The sequence below is a fragment of the Furipterus horrens genome, unplaced genomic scaffold (assembly GCF_987537825.1).
Source record: "Furipterus horrens unplaced genomic scaffold, mFurHor1.1.pri manual_scaffold_7, whole genome shotgun sequence".
Lineage (NCBI taxonomy): Eukaryota > Metazoa > Chordata > Mammalia > Chiroptera > Furipteridae > Furipterus > Furipterus horrens.
In genome coordinates this window covers 35,778,249-35,793,953 of record NW_028327177.1, presented here as the reverse complement: position 1 = coordinate 35,793,953, position 15,705 = coordinate 35,778,249, and the positions used below count along the sequence as shown (strand labels likewise).

The 15,705-nt window shown below is 42.6% G+C and overlaps 1 long non-coding RNA gene and 1 other non-coding gene across 2 annotated transcripts; both read right to left on the bottom strand.

The window, feature by feature from the left end:
- Window positions 1-13,544: 13,544 nt before the first annotated feature.
- On the bottom strand, window positions 13,545-15,705 carry LOC150004272 (uncharacterized). The gene is made up of 2 exons (XR_016512281.1): window positions 14,918-15,705; window positions 13,545-14,399 (listed from the first exon to the last, which is right to left on the bottom strand). It is a non-coding gene; the product is annotated as an uncharacterized LOC150004272 (long non-coding RNA).
- Window positions 13,583-13,686, bottom strand: LOC150004273 (small nucleolar RNA U13). The gene has a single exon (XR_016512566.1). It is a non-coding gene; the product is annotated as a small nucleolar RNA U13 (small nucleolar RNA).

Genomic DNA, 15,705 nt, shown 5'->3' with positions numbered 1-15,705 from the left:
GCCTGGCCTGGCGAGGATTAGGAGCCTGAGTGACGCTTCCCCCGCTTCGCGCCAGGACTGGGGATGAGGCGCGAGCTTTCTGAGTAGGGGTTGTCGGCAGCCACGTGCTGGGGCGTCCTGGGCCGCAAGCATGCTTTTCTACCCTGTCAGTGCCCGTTTCCGTATTGATTCTCATTTTAAAAAAGTTTATTTTTTATTCCATTATCATTTATTCCCCTTATACCCACTTCCACCTCCACCAACCCCCTCCTATGCCTGTTGTCGCTTTCTTGAAAGCTGCAGGCACCGTCAAGATAGCATGAACATACGACTGGAACCTGACTACACAAGGGTACTGTGACTTATTCTGTTTTAGCATCTGCCTTACAAATTAACTTATTTTAAACACTCCTGGAGACTTCTTCCTCTTCTTGGTAGGCTTGAACTGTTTTTGTTTTTGTTTTTTAAAGAACAATTCATATTCAGTCCCACCTACCCATCTCCATCATCTACTGTGCCTCCGACTGAAGATGGCCGAATCAGTTTGGATTTACTTGCTTCATAATGCTTATTAACAACACTTATTAGCAATTTAGCGAAATGGTAAAAAAGGCTTGTGGATTAAATATGCTGTCCTCCTTCATCTTTCTGCTCAAATCAACACTTGACTTGTACCTTTATTTACCCATTTGCTAAATCTAGAAACCAAAGTCATCCTGGACTAATCCCTTTCAGCATCTTTCCACATCCAAACTATAATGAAACTCAGGCAATTCTGCCCGCCCCCGTACACTGCCAGCAATATTACAACTGGTGAATCATTCAGTGACATAAGAATGTGGGGGTTTTTTTTGTATGTTTTATTGATTATGCTGTTACAGTTGTCCCAATTTCTTTTCTCTTTGCTCCCTTCCACCCAGCACACCCCCTCCCTCCAGCAGTCCCCCACCCTTAGTTCATGTCCATGGGTCGTGCATAAAGCTCTTCTCAACATCCCCTTGTCTATTCCATACCCTTCTATCTTGCTTCTTAATTCCGGCACCATTTCCCTTCCTCTCCTCCTCCCCCTACCAGCTGATCTCCTCCCACATGCTCCCCATACCTATGAGTCTGTTCCCACTCTAGTTGTTTGCTTAGTTTACCATTGTTCCATTCTCTAGCTTCTGTTGTTGATAGTTATGATACTGTTTTCATTTTAATGTTCATAGTTTTGATATCCTTTTTCTTCAATAAGTCCCTTTAACATTTCATATAATAATGGCGTGGTGATGATGAACTCCTTCAGCTTTACTTTGTCTGGGAAGCACTTTATCTGCCCTTCCATTCTGAATGATACCTTTGCTGGATAGAGTAATCTTGGTTGTAGTGCCAACCAATCACTTTGAATATTTCCTGCCAGTTTCTTCTTGCCTGCAAAGTTTCTTTTGAGAAATCAGCTGACAGTCTTATAGGTACTCCTTTGTAAATAATTCTCCTCTTCTCTCTTGCTGCTTTTAAGATTCTCTCTTTATCCTTAACCTTTGGCATTTTGATTAAAATCTGTCTTTGTGTGGTACTCCCTGGGTCTAGTTTGTTTGGGACTCTCTGTTCTTCCTGGACCTATATGTCCATTTCCTTCCCCCAATTAGGGAAATTTTCCTTCATTATTTTTTCACATAATTTTTCAATTTTTTCTGGCAACCTTATGATTTGGATGTTGGCACATTTATAGCTGTCCCAGAGGTTTCTAAGCCTCTCCTCATTTTTAAAAATTTCTCATTTTCTCCTTCTGTACTGATCGACTGTTTCTTCATTATGTTCCAATTTGTTGATTTGAACCCTGGTTTTCTTTCCTTCACCACTTGTTTCGTATGGATTTTCCTTCATTTCAGCCAGGATAGCCTTCATTCTTTCCCTGTCCTGTTTAATCTTTGTTGTCGGAGTTGTGAGCATCCTAATCACCAATGCCTTAAACTGTGCTTCTGTTGTCTCTCTCCTTATCTGTTAGGCGTGCTATCTGCTCATTGCTTAGTTGTGCCTCTGGGACCTTGATCTGCCCCTGCTTATGGGTCATACTTCTCTGTCTCCTCATCTTTCTGTGTTTGCCTCTGTGATTTGGGCAAGGGCTGTCGCACCTCTTACATTGTAGCGGGCGGAGCCTTAGGGATTCATCAGTACAGGGCGGGTGACCCATTTCACCATGTTGTGGCACTGTACATGGGAGAGGGGTCAGAGAGGGAACAATGCCACTTGCTCAGCACTTGCCCCTTTTCCAGGCACTTCTCCCACTTTCGTATGGGACTGGCACCTCTCTAGCTGTTGCCCTGGCTGTTGTTCCCAGAATGGGTGGGTCTGCAGATGTTCTATGACCGTGGGAGCCCTTTAAACAATTGGACTCTGCTGAGAGATTGGCAGTTTCTTCCTCTGCCCCAACCACCACTGGTTTGCACAGTCAGAAGCAACGAGGCTTGATTTTCCCTGGTGCTGGGACTGTGATCTGTGGGGTCTGGTCAGGAGCTGGGAACACTCCTTAGGTGTCTCTCCTGACTTTTTAAAACATGTAACTGTGCTTTCTGCTGGCCTGCTGCTGCCACTGCTGCTGCCGCCACCACCACAATGTGTCCTCTCCACCCTGGCTCCACCTCTCCTACCTGTCTGGATGAGTATTTGTTCTTTATATCTTTGTTGGACTTCCATGCAGCTTGATTTTCTGGAACTTCTGGTTGTCTCTAGTTTTGAGATAGTTGTATTCCTTCTTAGTTGTGGAGGGAGGCCCAGAGTATCTGTCTAGGCCTCCATCTTGGCCAGAAGTCAGAATGTGGGTTTTGAATCAGAATTCTGCCACTTATTACCTGTATAATCATGGACAAGTTACTTAAACTCTATGAGACTTTATTTCCTTATTTATTTATGTATTCATTTATTCAGCAGTATTTATTGGGTATCTCTGCACTGGGGATACAGAACTGAATGAGAAATACAAGTTGATCTATTCTTACAGGCTTTCATTGTGAAGCTGGGGACAGATTCTTTAAACAAGATTTTAAAAAGTAAATAATTAAACTGGGATGAGGGTCCTAGAGAAAAATAAAGCAAAGGGAATAGAGATAGTATTGGGAAGTTGCATTTACTTGAAGACTTGAAGGAGGTAATGTCATCCATAAAAATACCACTGTAGCACCTACTTTAAAAATTAAATGAGAGACTTTCAGCCAAGATGGAGGCTTAGACTGACATGCTTGGTCTCCCTCTACAACTAAAAAGGAATACAACTAACTCAAAACAAAAGATAACCAGAAATTCCAGAAAATAAAGCTACATGGAAGCCCAACGTATGAAGTTATAAACCAGCAGAGCTCATCTGGATGGGTAGGAGGGGCGAGATGATGCGGTCCTGTCTGTGGTGGCAGCGGGCATAATGGCGGGTCTGCGAGAAGCTCCAGGGGAGCAACCCCGGCTGCAATCAAGACCCTGCAGCTCATGATTCCAACGCTGAGAAGGGCAGCGCCCCCCCCCCCCCCCCCGCCATTGCCTCGGACAGCGAGGCCCAGAGGGCGGGGGTACGGATCCTGGTCTCTCAGAAGAGAATAACGGCAGGAATCCATCTTGGACCCCCGCCCCCACACAAAGTGCCACATAGTGCGGTGAAAAAGGTCGAGATCGATGCTGGTCGCCGCTGGTCGCCAGGCAGTGATGAGTGCACAGGACTCCGCCCCCTATAGCCTACCCAGGAAGCAAAGCTAAACACAAGTCTGTTAGGATGAAGCAGACAACGATTGAAATCCCCGTGATGCAGCTCACCAGGTAGCAGATTCGAGACCTGAGAGAGGAACAAATAAAAAACCGTTCTGAGGCTCAATTCAGAGCCATAGTTATAAGGTGGCTTACAGAACTAACAAAAGATTTGGAACAAGACAGGGAAGGAAAGAAATGAACAAAAACACATACGAGACAAGTGGGGAGGGAATAAAATCCAGAGATCAAATCAACAAACTGGAACATAGGGAAGGAACTGTCAACCAGTGCAGAAAGAGGAAACAAAAAAGTAAGGAAAATGAGGAGAGGCTCAGAAACCTCTGGGACAGCTATAGGAGAACGAACATTCAGATTATAGGATTGCCAGAGGGCGAAGAAGAACTAGAAATTGAAAAATTATGTGAAAAAATAATGAAGCAGAACTTCCTGAACTTGGGGAAGAAAATAGACTTACAGGTCCAGGAAGCACAGAGAGTACCAGAAAAACTGGACCCAGGGAGAACCACACCAAGACACATTATAATCAAACTGTCAAAAATTAAAGATAAAGAGAGAATCTTAAAAGCAGCAAGAGAGAAGAAGAGAATTACATACAAAAGGGTCCCAATTAGACTATCAACTGATTTCTCAAAGGAGACCCTGCAGGCAAGAAGGGACTGGCAAGAAATATTCAAAGTAATGAAAATCAAAAACCTACAGCCGCAAATACTCTATCCAGCGAAACTGTCATTCAGAATAGAAGGGCAGAGAAAGTGATTCCAGGACAAAGTAAAACTGAAGGAGTTCATTAGATCCAAACTACTATTATATGAGATGTTAAAGGGACTGGTTAGAAGAAGGAGGATCAAAACTATGAACATTAAAATGAAAACTGCATCATAAGAACCAACAACAGAAGCTAGGGAATCCAAACAATGGCAAAGTAAATAGGCAATGAGAGTGGGAAAAGAATTATAGGTATGGGGATCATTAGTGGGGGAGGTCATTAGGGAGGGGGAGGGGAATAGGATGGTAGATGGCACAGGAATTAAGAAGCATAGTAGGAGGGAGTAGAGTAGACAGGAAGATGTTGAGAAGAACTATATGCACGACCAATGGACATGGACTAAAAGGGGGGGTGACAACTGGAGGGAGGGGGGTCACCGGGTGGAGGGGAGCAGAGTGAAAAGAAATTGGGATACCTGTAACAGCCTAATTAATAAAACATTTTTTAAAAAATTAAATGAGATGACTCAAGGAAAGTGATTAATAGAGTGTTAAGGCTCATAAATATTAGCTATTATTGTTTTCTTCCTTTTTGGTCAAATGATTACTAATTTCACTCACCTCCAAATCACCTTTCTAGTTTTACATTAGAATAATGCTTCAAACAGGCTCAAAAATTTTTGGTGGTTTCTCTTTTTCTTCAAGAAAATCTAGCATGACTATTATGATTTGGCCTCTGCCTGTCCAGACAGGCTCAAACCCTGCCTGGATAGACCACAAACTCCCAACCTTATAGTTACAGCATTACTGACTTCACTCACTGTACACCCTATAGCACGCTATTTTCCTATAGCTCTGCCCTGCCCCCTGCCCCCCATCCACTGCTACTGTCTGGACTGTTTTCTCCTCTTCCCCAAGGACACTCCTACTGCTCCTTTAAGTCTCATTCACCTGTGACCTCTTTGAAACCTTCACCAAATACTATCTCTTATGATTCAATTGTATGTTTTAACAGCTTTATTGAGATATAACTTATATCACATAGTTTACCTATTTCAGGTGTATAATTTGTTGGTTTTCAGTATATTACAAAATTGTGCAACCAACACAATTATCTAACTTTAGAACATTTTTATTATCCCCAAAATAAAAACTTAGTCTTTGTTCGTGAAACTCATATGCCTGGAATGGAAGACAGACAGTAAACAAGTAATTACTAATGTGATGGGTGTTTTGGAGACTTGCTTGGTGAAGGGTGCAATGGAAATGTTCTAGGTCACTTGGAAATTAATTGTTTCATTAAAGTTGAGTTTTTAATCTGAAATGGACTCTTTCATACCTTAAAATTTAATTATTTTTTACTCTTTTATTAGAAAATACCCCCACTGGTCTTTTAGTTGCATAAACCTACCATACTCTGGTCAGCCATAGGACCTGAGATGACCATTTGTATTTGGCAAGACAGAGGCTGTGTGATTGTGTAAATAGGTTTTGCAGGAAACAGATGCAAAGACAGACTTAGAATGGTAAGAGATTTATTGGCAATAACATTTGTGAAATATGAAAGGGAGAGGAGTCCGTAGGGAAAGCCTTCAGACTACAGTGCAGGTCTGACACCTGTGAAAGGAAGGAGGGACGACTGGGCAGAAAGAGCCTCAGACAGAGGTGCAGTCTGAGAAAGTTCCTGCCAGCCCAGTGGGGAGCTCCAGCACACTGGGCAGAAATTGTGGGCCCTTGTACTAGTGCTGTGCTCAGTCAGGGACTGCACACTTGCCATCTTCCAGAGAAGGTCGCAGCTTGTCAGGAGGCCCTGACCCCACACCTCTCTCTTGCGCTCTGGTAACCACTCCTTACTCTTGCCCCTTGAAGCACTCCATTGTTAATAATCACAAGTACTGCACTATCCCTGGTTGTTTCCTTACACCCTGCCCATATATTTGAAGAGTCCTTTTATGGAAATTACCCAATTTGAATGTGCCATTTGCTCCTTCTAGGATCCTGACTTATTACTAAGGTCATTAGTGACCTTGAAGAGTTTTTTCTTTGGAATAATAGAAATCAATGGCTGATTGGAGTGGGTTCAAGAGAGAATGGGAAGTGACAAGATGGAGGCATGAGACTAAGCAACCCATATGGGGGCATTTTCCTATAAGAGGAGGCAGAGAGATAGGCAAGTAGCTAGAGAGGGGTCTAGGGAAGGTTTTCGTCTTTTTGGGTGTGATCTATTATGACATGTTTGCATGCTGAGGGATGAGCCATTAGAGAGAGCAATTTCTTCTCCAGGAGTATTTGCAGAAGCAAAGTCCTTATGTAGGAAAGATGGCATCTAGTGCACAGTGGAGCAACCATGGTAACAAGGATAGGGTGTTACTACTAGTAGGTCAGAGTGGCAGAAAATGACACATCACATTCAGGGGTGGATTTGGCAGTTGAAGGAGGGCTGGCTGGTAATGCCTGTGCAAATCTGTGTCCCACCCAGATCAATCTTGGGTCCTGCTAGGTGTAGGATCATGATCTGACCTCCAGAAGCTTAAGGAGCCTAAGATGGGGATCCTCTCCTTATTTAACCTATAACTTATTTCACTTTACTTAATCTCACTTTATTTAGCACATCAAGGACCTAAGTTAATGCTTTTCTGGTAGAAGAGAGATCAGTTTCAGAAAGTGATGAATGTGAAATGATGAAATGGAAACATGAAGTGTGAATGCTTTCAAGAAGTTGAGCTTTGAAGGGAAGGAGAGAGCAGGTGATGTAAAGAGGAATAAGGGATTAAGGTAGGCTTTATGTTTGCTGTTGAATGATATGGTAGTTGAGTGTGTTTAGGTAGAAGGAGGAAAGAGAGGGAGAGGTTGGAGACACTGGGAGATGGAGAGAGGTGGGACTCCAAGGTTTGGGATCCACCAGAACATAGGCAGTGGATTAACTTTAATAGGAGGGGACACTTCTTTTCACACTGGAAGGAAGGAAGGAGGAGGGAGAATCATTAGGGACAAGGCAATCAGGGAATTGAGAATGGGGATTCTTCTACACTAATGATGAGATCAGGAAGAAGGTCTGTGAGCCAGATTCCTGCTTTGAGTGAGTGAGTGGGAGTAACAACAGTGAAGGTGGTGGGAAAGATGCCATGGGATTGGGGTTTTCAGGGGTAGTGTGGCACTGTAATGGTTTGGAGAGTGAGGACACTGTCAGCCCCATGCAAGAGGGCTGAAGGGAGTTGGTGGTTTGAGGGGAGGCTGGGCTGTAGTTAGAGCAAATGGTCAAGGAAGTGTTTGATGCAGTGGTGGAGGATGTAGGGTTGTTTATTTACAATGGAGTCAGTTATATGAAATATATATGCAACTGACTGAAAGTTAACAGATTCAGAAGAAAAACACCAGGAAATGGGTATATTGCAGATCGTAGGAACTAGAACCAGGCACTTGAACTCATTAGGACTCCATTCTCTCTCTCTCTCTTTTTTTCCTGTTTTTACTTTTATGAGCACATATTTGATGCTGAATTTACTCCTGGGCCATAATATTTTATTTCTTCAGTTTCTTCTGAGATATCCCTTTCTTCTATTCAACCTCCTCTTCTGGTTTAGGAACAACCTGCTTGTTTTCAGTAGTATCATCTTTCTCAATGTGGCAGGGAGAGCTCACGTGTGGGTCAATCTGCCATGAACTCTGTAAGTTCTGTGCTGCATCTTGGGAGCTATATTCACCTGGATGTACTCAATGAGCAGAGAATTTATATCTAAACCCTTAAGTTCACCATTACTCTGAATTTTTAAGCATATGCAGCAAAAATCAGCACTCTTTTTGGGCCACCGACTCTGTGTCCAGCCCCAGTGTTTGGCCAGGGAACACCTACCAGCTCCATCATTGTAATGACAGCATGATACACATCACTTCTGTAAAGTGGCATCCTTCAGATACTTGCTGGCTTCATATGCTTGATGGCCTGGGCAGTTTCATGAGTGTTCTTAGAATTAACATGAAGATTTAAACCTCTTGATTTACATGTTTGGGGGGGTTCTAGGTCAAGTGAACAGCAAACCATTTTCAGAGGTCACTCCAGGCCACTTACAGGAAGAGGAGGACTATTTCTTCATCTCTCTTTTTTGTTCTTTCCTTCTTTCAGTTTGGCTTCATTTTTCCCTATTGTAAATGAATGTTATTTACATGGCAGAGAATATGGTTGCTTTATCAGAACAATCACAAGGAAAGACTTTGACCAGGCTGGCTTGGTCGCTTGATCATTTCTGAGCCAACTTTTGTGGCCCTTCTTAGTCACATGAAGGTGTGGAGGAAGGGGTGTTGGGAAAATAAGAACATGAACCAACTGGTGGAAATGTTCTGGAGGTAGAGGAATAGCAAAGGGTGATTGGATCAGGGGAGAAAATATCAACAGTAGCATGAACACAAGTGTATGGGAATAATAGATGGGTGGAGTGACTTGTATTTGAGGCAATGGCCAAGGACTGTACAGATGTATGGTAGGGTAGATATCTGAAATACTTTCAGCAGAAACAGATGGAGGGGGAAGTCTTAGTTTGAATTTGTTGTATTTTCAAGAGAGTCCTAATGGTGGTAGGTCAGCAGTTCCTGGGGAGGTAGGCACATGCTAGACAGAGCAGTATATTTGTGGATGCTTCAAAAGGCAACTAGGTGGGCAAACGTGGCCGTCAGCAGGGGGAGGAGGATGCAGGGGAAAGGTGCAAGCTGGGAGAAGAATTGAGGCAGAAGGTGGTTGCATGGGCTGATATGGCTCACCTCTTTACACACCACATCAAAATTACAACTAAAATATAGAACAACCATCAGAAATCAAGTTGAATGGACATCTGACAGTTACAGAATCAAAGAAACCACATCCATTGAGACAGGTAGGAGGGGTGCAGATGGAGAACTGGCTGGTCTCGCACCCATGGGTGGTAGGTAAAACTTGGGAAGGGTATCTCAGGAGTGAGGAGTTGCAGCCCTGAACCAGGCCCCCAGCCCTGGGTTCCAGTGCCAAGAAAATAAGTCCCCATAACTTTTGGCTGCAAACACCAGTGGGGACTGAGTCAGTAGAAGAAACGTCTGGAGCCCCAAGCAGTTCCTCTTAAAGAACCCCCACACAGACTCACTTACTCAGACTCACTCCCTCTTGAGCTCCAGCACTGGGGTAGCAGCCTGAAAGGCACCAGTGATTTATGGGGAGAAACTGAAGTGTCTGGCATCAAGGTGAGTAGAGGCTCTTATCTTTTTTCTAAACCTGCCCCCAACAGAGCTGGAAAGCAGGTGCCATATCTGAGATTCCATTAACCTGGCTAACACTGTTTGACCCACCTTGGAGATACCCAGAGACTCTACTTTACCCAACTTATGGGCCCACCCAAGCTGCTTTTCCATATGAATGGCTGGTCTTGGCTCAGGCTTCATAACTTCCTAAATCCTATCAAACAAGCAACAGCTGGATTCAATGAGCTCCAGGCCCAGCACTAGCAGCAGCCAGCTTAGATTCAACAGCTTGGCTTTGCCTGGGAATCTCCCAGTCCAGCACAAGTAGCAGCTATCTAAGATTGCTTTATAGCTCAGGCAGGGGGCCCTGGGAAAAACACAGGTGGGGACTATGTTGGCCTGAACCACCTGGAAAACCCCCAGGCCAACACACCCAGTGGACAGCTACAGACCACGTCAGAGTACCACCATCCTGCCTCTGCACAGCTGATCCTCCATGAAGGGTGAAGATTGGTGGTAAGTGGTCATAGCCAGTCCTTGCAGTTGACTGGCCTGGGTAAATCCCTCCCATTGACCTGCCGACAGCAACAAAGTCTCAACTACAAGAGGAGGGTATACTCAGCCCACACAAAGGGCACATTTCGAGTACCCAGTTTGGATGATAGCAGAGGCTGTGCCACTGGAACCTATAGGACACCTACTACATTAGGACATACTACCAAGACACAGAGTCAAAGCAGCTCTACCCAATACACACAAACAAACACAGGGAGACTGCCAAGTTGAGAGACAAATAAATATGGGCCAAATGAAAGAACAGAACAAAACCCCAGAAAAAGAACTAAGTGAAACAGAGATAGCCACCTATGAGATGCAGAATTCAAAACACTGGTGATCAAGATGCTCAGAGAAATGATTGAGTACAGCCACAAAAATAAAGGGATAAGTGAAGGCTGTACAAAGTGAAATAAAGAATATACAAGGAACCAATAGTGATGGGAAGGAAGCTGGGATTCAAATCAATGATTTGGAACAAAATGCAGAAATAAACATTTCCCAGAACAGGGAGAAGAAGCAAGAATTGAAAAAAATGAGGAGAGGATTAGGAACCTCTGAGACAACTTTAAATGTACCAACATTTGAATATAGGGGTGACAGAAGGAGAAGAGGAAGAGCAAGAATTTGAAAACTTATTTGAAAAGATAATGAAAGAAAACTTCCCTAATTTGGCAAAAGAAATAGACATGCAAGTCCAGGAAGCACTGAGAGTCCCAAACTATTTGGACCCAAAGAGGCCCACTCCAAGACACATGGTAATTAAAATGCCAAAGGTAAAGATAAAGAGAGAATCTTAAAAGCAGCAAGAGAAAAGCAGAAAGTTATCTACAAAATAGGCAGGAGGGTGTTAAGAACAGTATAGGAAATGGAGAAGACAAAGAACATACATGCATGATTCATGGACATGAATTAATTGTGTGTTTGTGTGTGTGTGTGTGTGTGTGTGTGTGTGTGTGTTACTGAGGGAAGTGGGTGCCAGCCAGAAGGGGGAAAAGGGAAAGAAATTCAGGACAATAAAATATACTAAAAAAAAAACCAAAAAACAAAAAACCAGGGCAACTGGGTACTTATACTGTATCTGCCAGGAAGTTCACCCAGTACATCATTTTCACCTGAGGGGAATGAGTCATTCCCTTTTTGCATCATTCTGTGCAAAATGCTTTCCTAAACTGCTTCTATAATTAGAAGGTCTTACGCCTTAGGCAATTTGTGACTGGTTGAACTGAGTTAATATTTTGTAGCCATCAAAAAAATGGTGTGTGACTCAGTGCCTAGTAGAACCACAGTCTTCGGGTGGTGGCCAAGGTTTCTTTGGAGATCTTTTCTTGATTACATCAGCCCAAGACAAAGCTTACATAAGCACAAATGAAAACAACTAGAATGTAGACAATTCTTTGCAGTCTTCTAAGCACTGTTGGTATATATTATTAGTTTAATCCTCATATTAACCTGGAATATATGTTATCCTTATTTCAAATAAGGAAAAAAACGCTCTGTAAAATAACTTGTTTAGGATTTTACATCTATTAAATTTTAACTCCCATGATGAAGAACGTGAATTTTATCTTATAAAATTATGGTAAGATTTTACTAAAGAATAAATACGGTATTTTGTGGAGTTTAATGGTATATGTCAAAGTAAAATAATCATAGGGAAATATGTAAATATACTCTGTTAATGAGAATAACAAAATAAGAACAACTAGTATTTACTGGGTGCCAAGGATTGTACTAAACACTATGAACATTTAATACTCATTATGTTACCAGACAGGGGCCTGGCCCTGGGTGGGTGTGCCCAGGGCCAGTCGGTAGTGTGTGGGTTCTTGACTTCGTACAGGAAAGATTTCACGAGTCCAGGTAACTATGAGGATACATTTATTAAAGTTGGGGACAATGAAACAAGGAGGGGCTTAGCATAGAAGAACCAACAGGAGAGCCTCGGCTGGGCTGCCTTAGCTCACTGGGAAGTCAGAGAAAAGGCGGCTTTGGAGACAGATTCAAGGGATGAGCCTGGGACAAGCTGCCAGCTGCCCATTGCCTTAGACTCTAGGAGACTCCTGCCTGTGAAGATAGAAGTGGGGTGTGTGTGTGTGTGTGTGTGTGTGTGAAAAAGTGAATGGCTCAGACTGCTCCCCAGAGGGAGATCTTGGGCTGGGTTCTTTGTCTTGAGGCTTTAATCTCTCTTTCTTATAGGTGAGAATTTTAGTGGATGTCTCAGGGGAGGGTTTCAGTAGAATAGCCACCAGTTCTCCAGGTGTGCCCTTTCAGGGTCATGGTTTCCACTGACTGGTCAGCGGCAGGGATCTTTAGTCATTTTAATGGATCCTGGCATGGCCCACCTGGTTTTGCTGATTTTCTGGGCCTGGAGCTGAAACACAACTGGGGCCTGGATGTTATCTCTAGGGAGGAAAGGCCAGGTGAAGGGTTACCCTGGGGGTGGGATCCTTGTTTTTTCAGTCTTGCCCCCTGTCAGCACTGGGGCTGACCACCCTGGTGACCATCTGCACCTGACTGTAAATTGCCCCACCTCTGTGTTCAGCTCTCTGTCTCAGTTTCCCTATTCCATTTACCAAGGAATTTTCCTAGCTTTTTAACTATCCTGTCTCAATAATAACTCATTGAATTATTTATTATCATTTCTTTTCTACAGATGACGAATATTATTACTAAATTGTTACTATCACCACCATGATGAACGGAAACAGGAGTAGGCTATGTACACAGAAATCAATTATTAGTTTAATTTGGGAAATGAACACTAGGCCAGGGAAGAAAAGAGAAGGGGATAAATTCCTGAGACTAAGACAAATGATAGTCTTTGTTTCTGTGAAGCAAGCTACTTGCATTTCCTAGGCAATTTATCACTCCTTTTGAGCACCAGCATTTTCTTTGGTCTTCAAGTTGAATCTGAATCCTCAAATTATAGTGTAAATATTGCCCTGCCAAATGGAGTGAGGATAAGAAATAGGAGTGACCAAGAACTAATACAACTCGGCAGATGGGAGGACAGAGATGCTGTTTACCCAAATGGTGAGTTGGGAAGGGTAGTCATCAGGAATACAAAATTGTGGAATAAGTGGAAGAGTTTGGTTTTAGATGTATTGAGTTTCTTCACATTGATGTCTGGACTTAGGGAGGCAGCAAAATAAAGAGTTCCTGCAGAGAGCAAAAGATTTAGTCCTGGGTTGTGGTGAATGATTCAAGCTCAAGCACACATCTGGAAATTATTCAGCATGGTGGTAATGGTTAACACCACTAAAATGGATTAGGTTTTTGAAGTGACGAATAACAAGAAAGAAGAGCAACTTATTCAATCTTGGGGGTGCCCATAGCAAAAACACTAAACGGCTACCAGGAGCTTCAGTATATACATGGTATTTATTTATTATTTATTTCACATCACATGGGTAATGTGCCGATGTTGTAATAAGGTTTGAGGGAGGCACATCTCACACAATAGCGTGAACACCCAGTCGTCATGGTTATAAACTACAAAAGGATCAGTAGGTATATGGCATTTAATAACACTGATTTTCTGAGTGCTTTTCAAACAATAATTCCCCATGAAGCCTCCATGAAACCTGAATGGTGAAACTTTTACATTCACAGTATTATTTTATCTGTAAAACTAATAACTGATTTATTTTAGTCTTAAGTGCCACATCAAGAAATGTGATGGTCCAAAGAATAGTATTATTGTCAGTTATTTCCTCTGAAGTTGAAATTCATTAAAGACATACTAAATGAGACAAGTAGTAAAATGGGGGAAAGAAAAGGAGAATAATTATCTTAGCAAACTGAATTCTAAGAAAAAATGTTTCTAGGAAGCCAAAGCAAAAAGTGAACATGGTGATTTAAACTAGATATTGTGCCACATAGGGTTTTTGAAACATGATTAATTATCACTCTCACATGAATTCTCCCTAACCTGGAGATTCTGATGGATGGATCCTGCATGGGGTCTGGAAAGCTGTGTATGTTTTAAAAGTTACCCAGGTGATTCTGAAAATTGGTTAAATTTGACAAGCCCTAGTCCAACAAAGGAAACATACCAGTTCTCGGGACAAAAACAAAAGTTATATTCTAACTCTGAAATCTGATATTTTGTTCCATGGCCACTGAAGAAGATTGAATAATAAAACAGAACTGTCCTCGATAGCATTAAAAACAAAAAACAAACAAAAGAAACAGGTAGAGATTTTATATGTGTGTACCTCATGCTGAACCCTGGCTGGTTTGGCTCAGTGGATTGAGCGTCGGCCTGCGAGCTAAGTGTCGCTGGTTCGATCTTCCAGTCAGGGCACATCAGAGAAGGAAAACTCTGACTCCAAAAAACCTCCGCTGCCTTGCGGCATACCTCTTCAGGGGAAAGGCTAAGGGAGTAAACCCCGACAGAAAATCCGGAGCCGGAGTCCCTAAGGCGGTTTGACGTTGTAGTCAACACCGGCAACTCCTGCGGCGCACCTGAAGCCAAGCTGTATTGACTCCGTCTTTCCCTTGGATCCTTCAGCTGCGAAGAGAGGGGGGGTCTGCTGCATGGGCAACAGCAGACCCTCCATATAACCCTGCCCAGGCTCTGTAGCTTCATCGCAAGATGTCGATTCAACACGGGAGGAGACAGATACCGTGTCACTCCTGAGTCGGACTGCACAGCCATTCTTGGCGGTGCAGATAGACTCTTAAGAAGCTACACCATCGTCTCTCGAGACGGACGGCTGCCGCCGCCGACGACCTCATGCTGACCGTTGATAAAGTAAAAAACAACAGCACAATACTGAATTATAATTGAGGTAGGAAAAGAACCAATGGAAAAATTACATTCCTTGGTCCTCTTCAGAAATTTGGATTCAGTAAATCTGGGTAGGGATCAGAAATTTGTGTTTGTAATAAGAACCCCACTTGAGAGTGATGAAAGTGATCCAAGACACATTTTTGCTCTGAGAGAGGATGGTTAACAATATTTCTTCAAGTTTCAGGTTTAGATATAAAATCTTGAGATATGACATTTGTGATATGCATTTTTGCAATTTTTTGAAAGTTGAATCAGGGGAATGAAGCAGGATTAATCTAGTTCCACAAAGTAGGCTGGGAAAACTTAGGTGGTATAAAACCAGAGAGCTTCTTGTAGTGACAAATTTTCTTTAGCTCTTGGGAAAATATTGACAGTGTTGGTTGCCTTATATGCCAAGAGAACAGATGTTAGTCTCACCTTAAAAGGAAGAAATTGATACACAATGGATTAAAGTCTTATAGAATCATGGGGGAAAAACATATGGGAAAACTAATTGACTAATAGCCTTTTGGTAGAGATGTATTTTACTCATAACTCTTGTAAGTACCAAAGCTACCATGGTATTAATAAAATCACACACAAAATAAGGTCATGTACTTGAACCCTGAACTGCTGCAACCTAACTTATATTTGGAAACCTCTGATGTAGAGCAACACATGTTTTTCCAGATTGGTCTTCAATTTAAGTATATCAAGAAAAAAAATTTTTTTTTTTCCAGAGGTATACT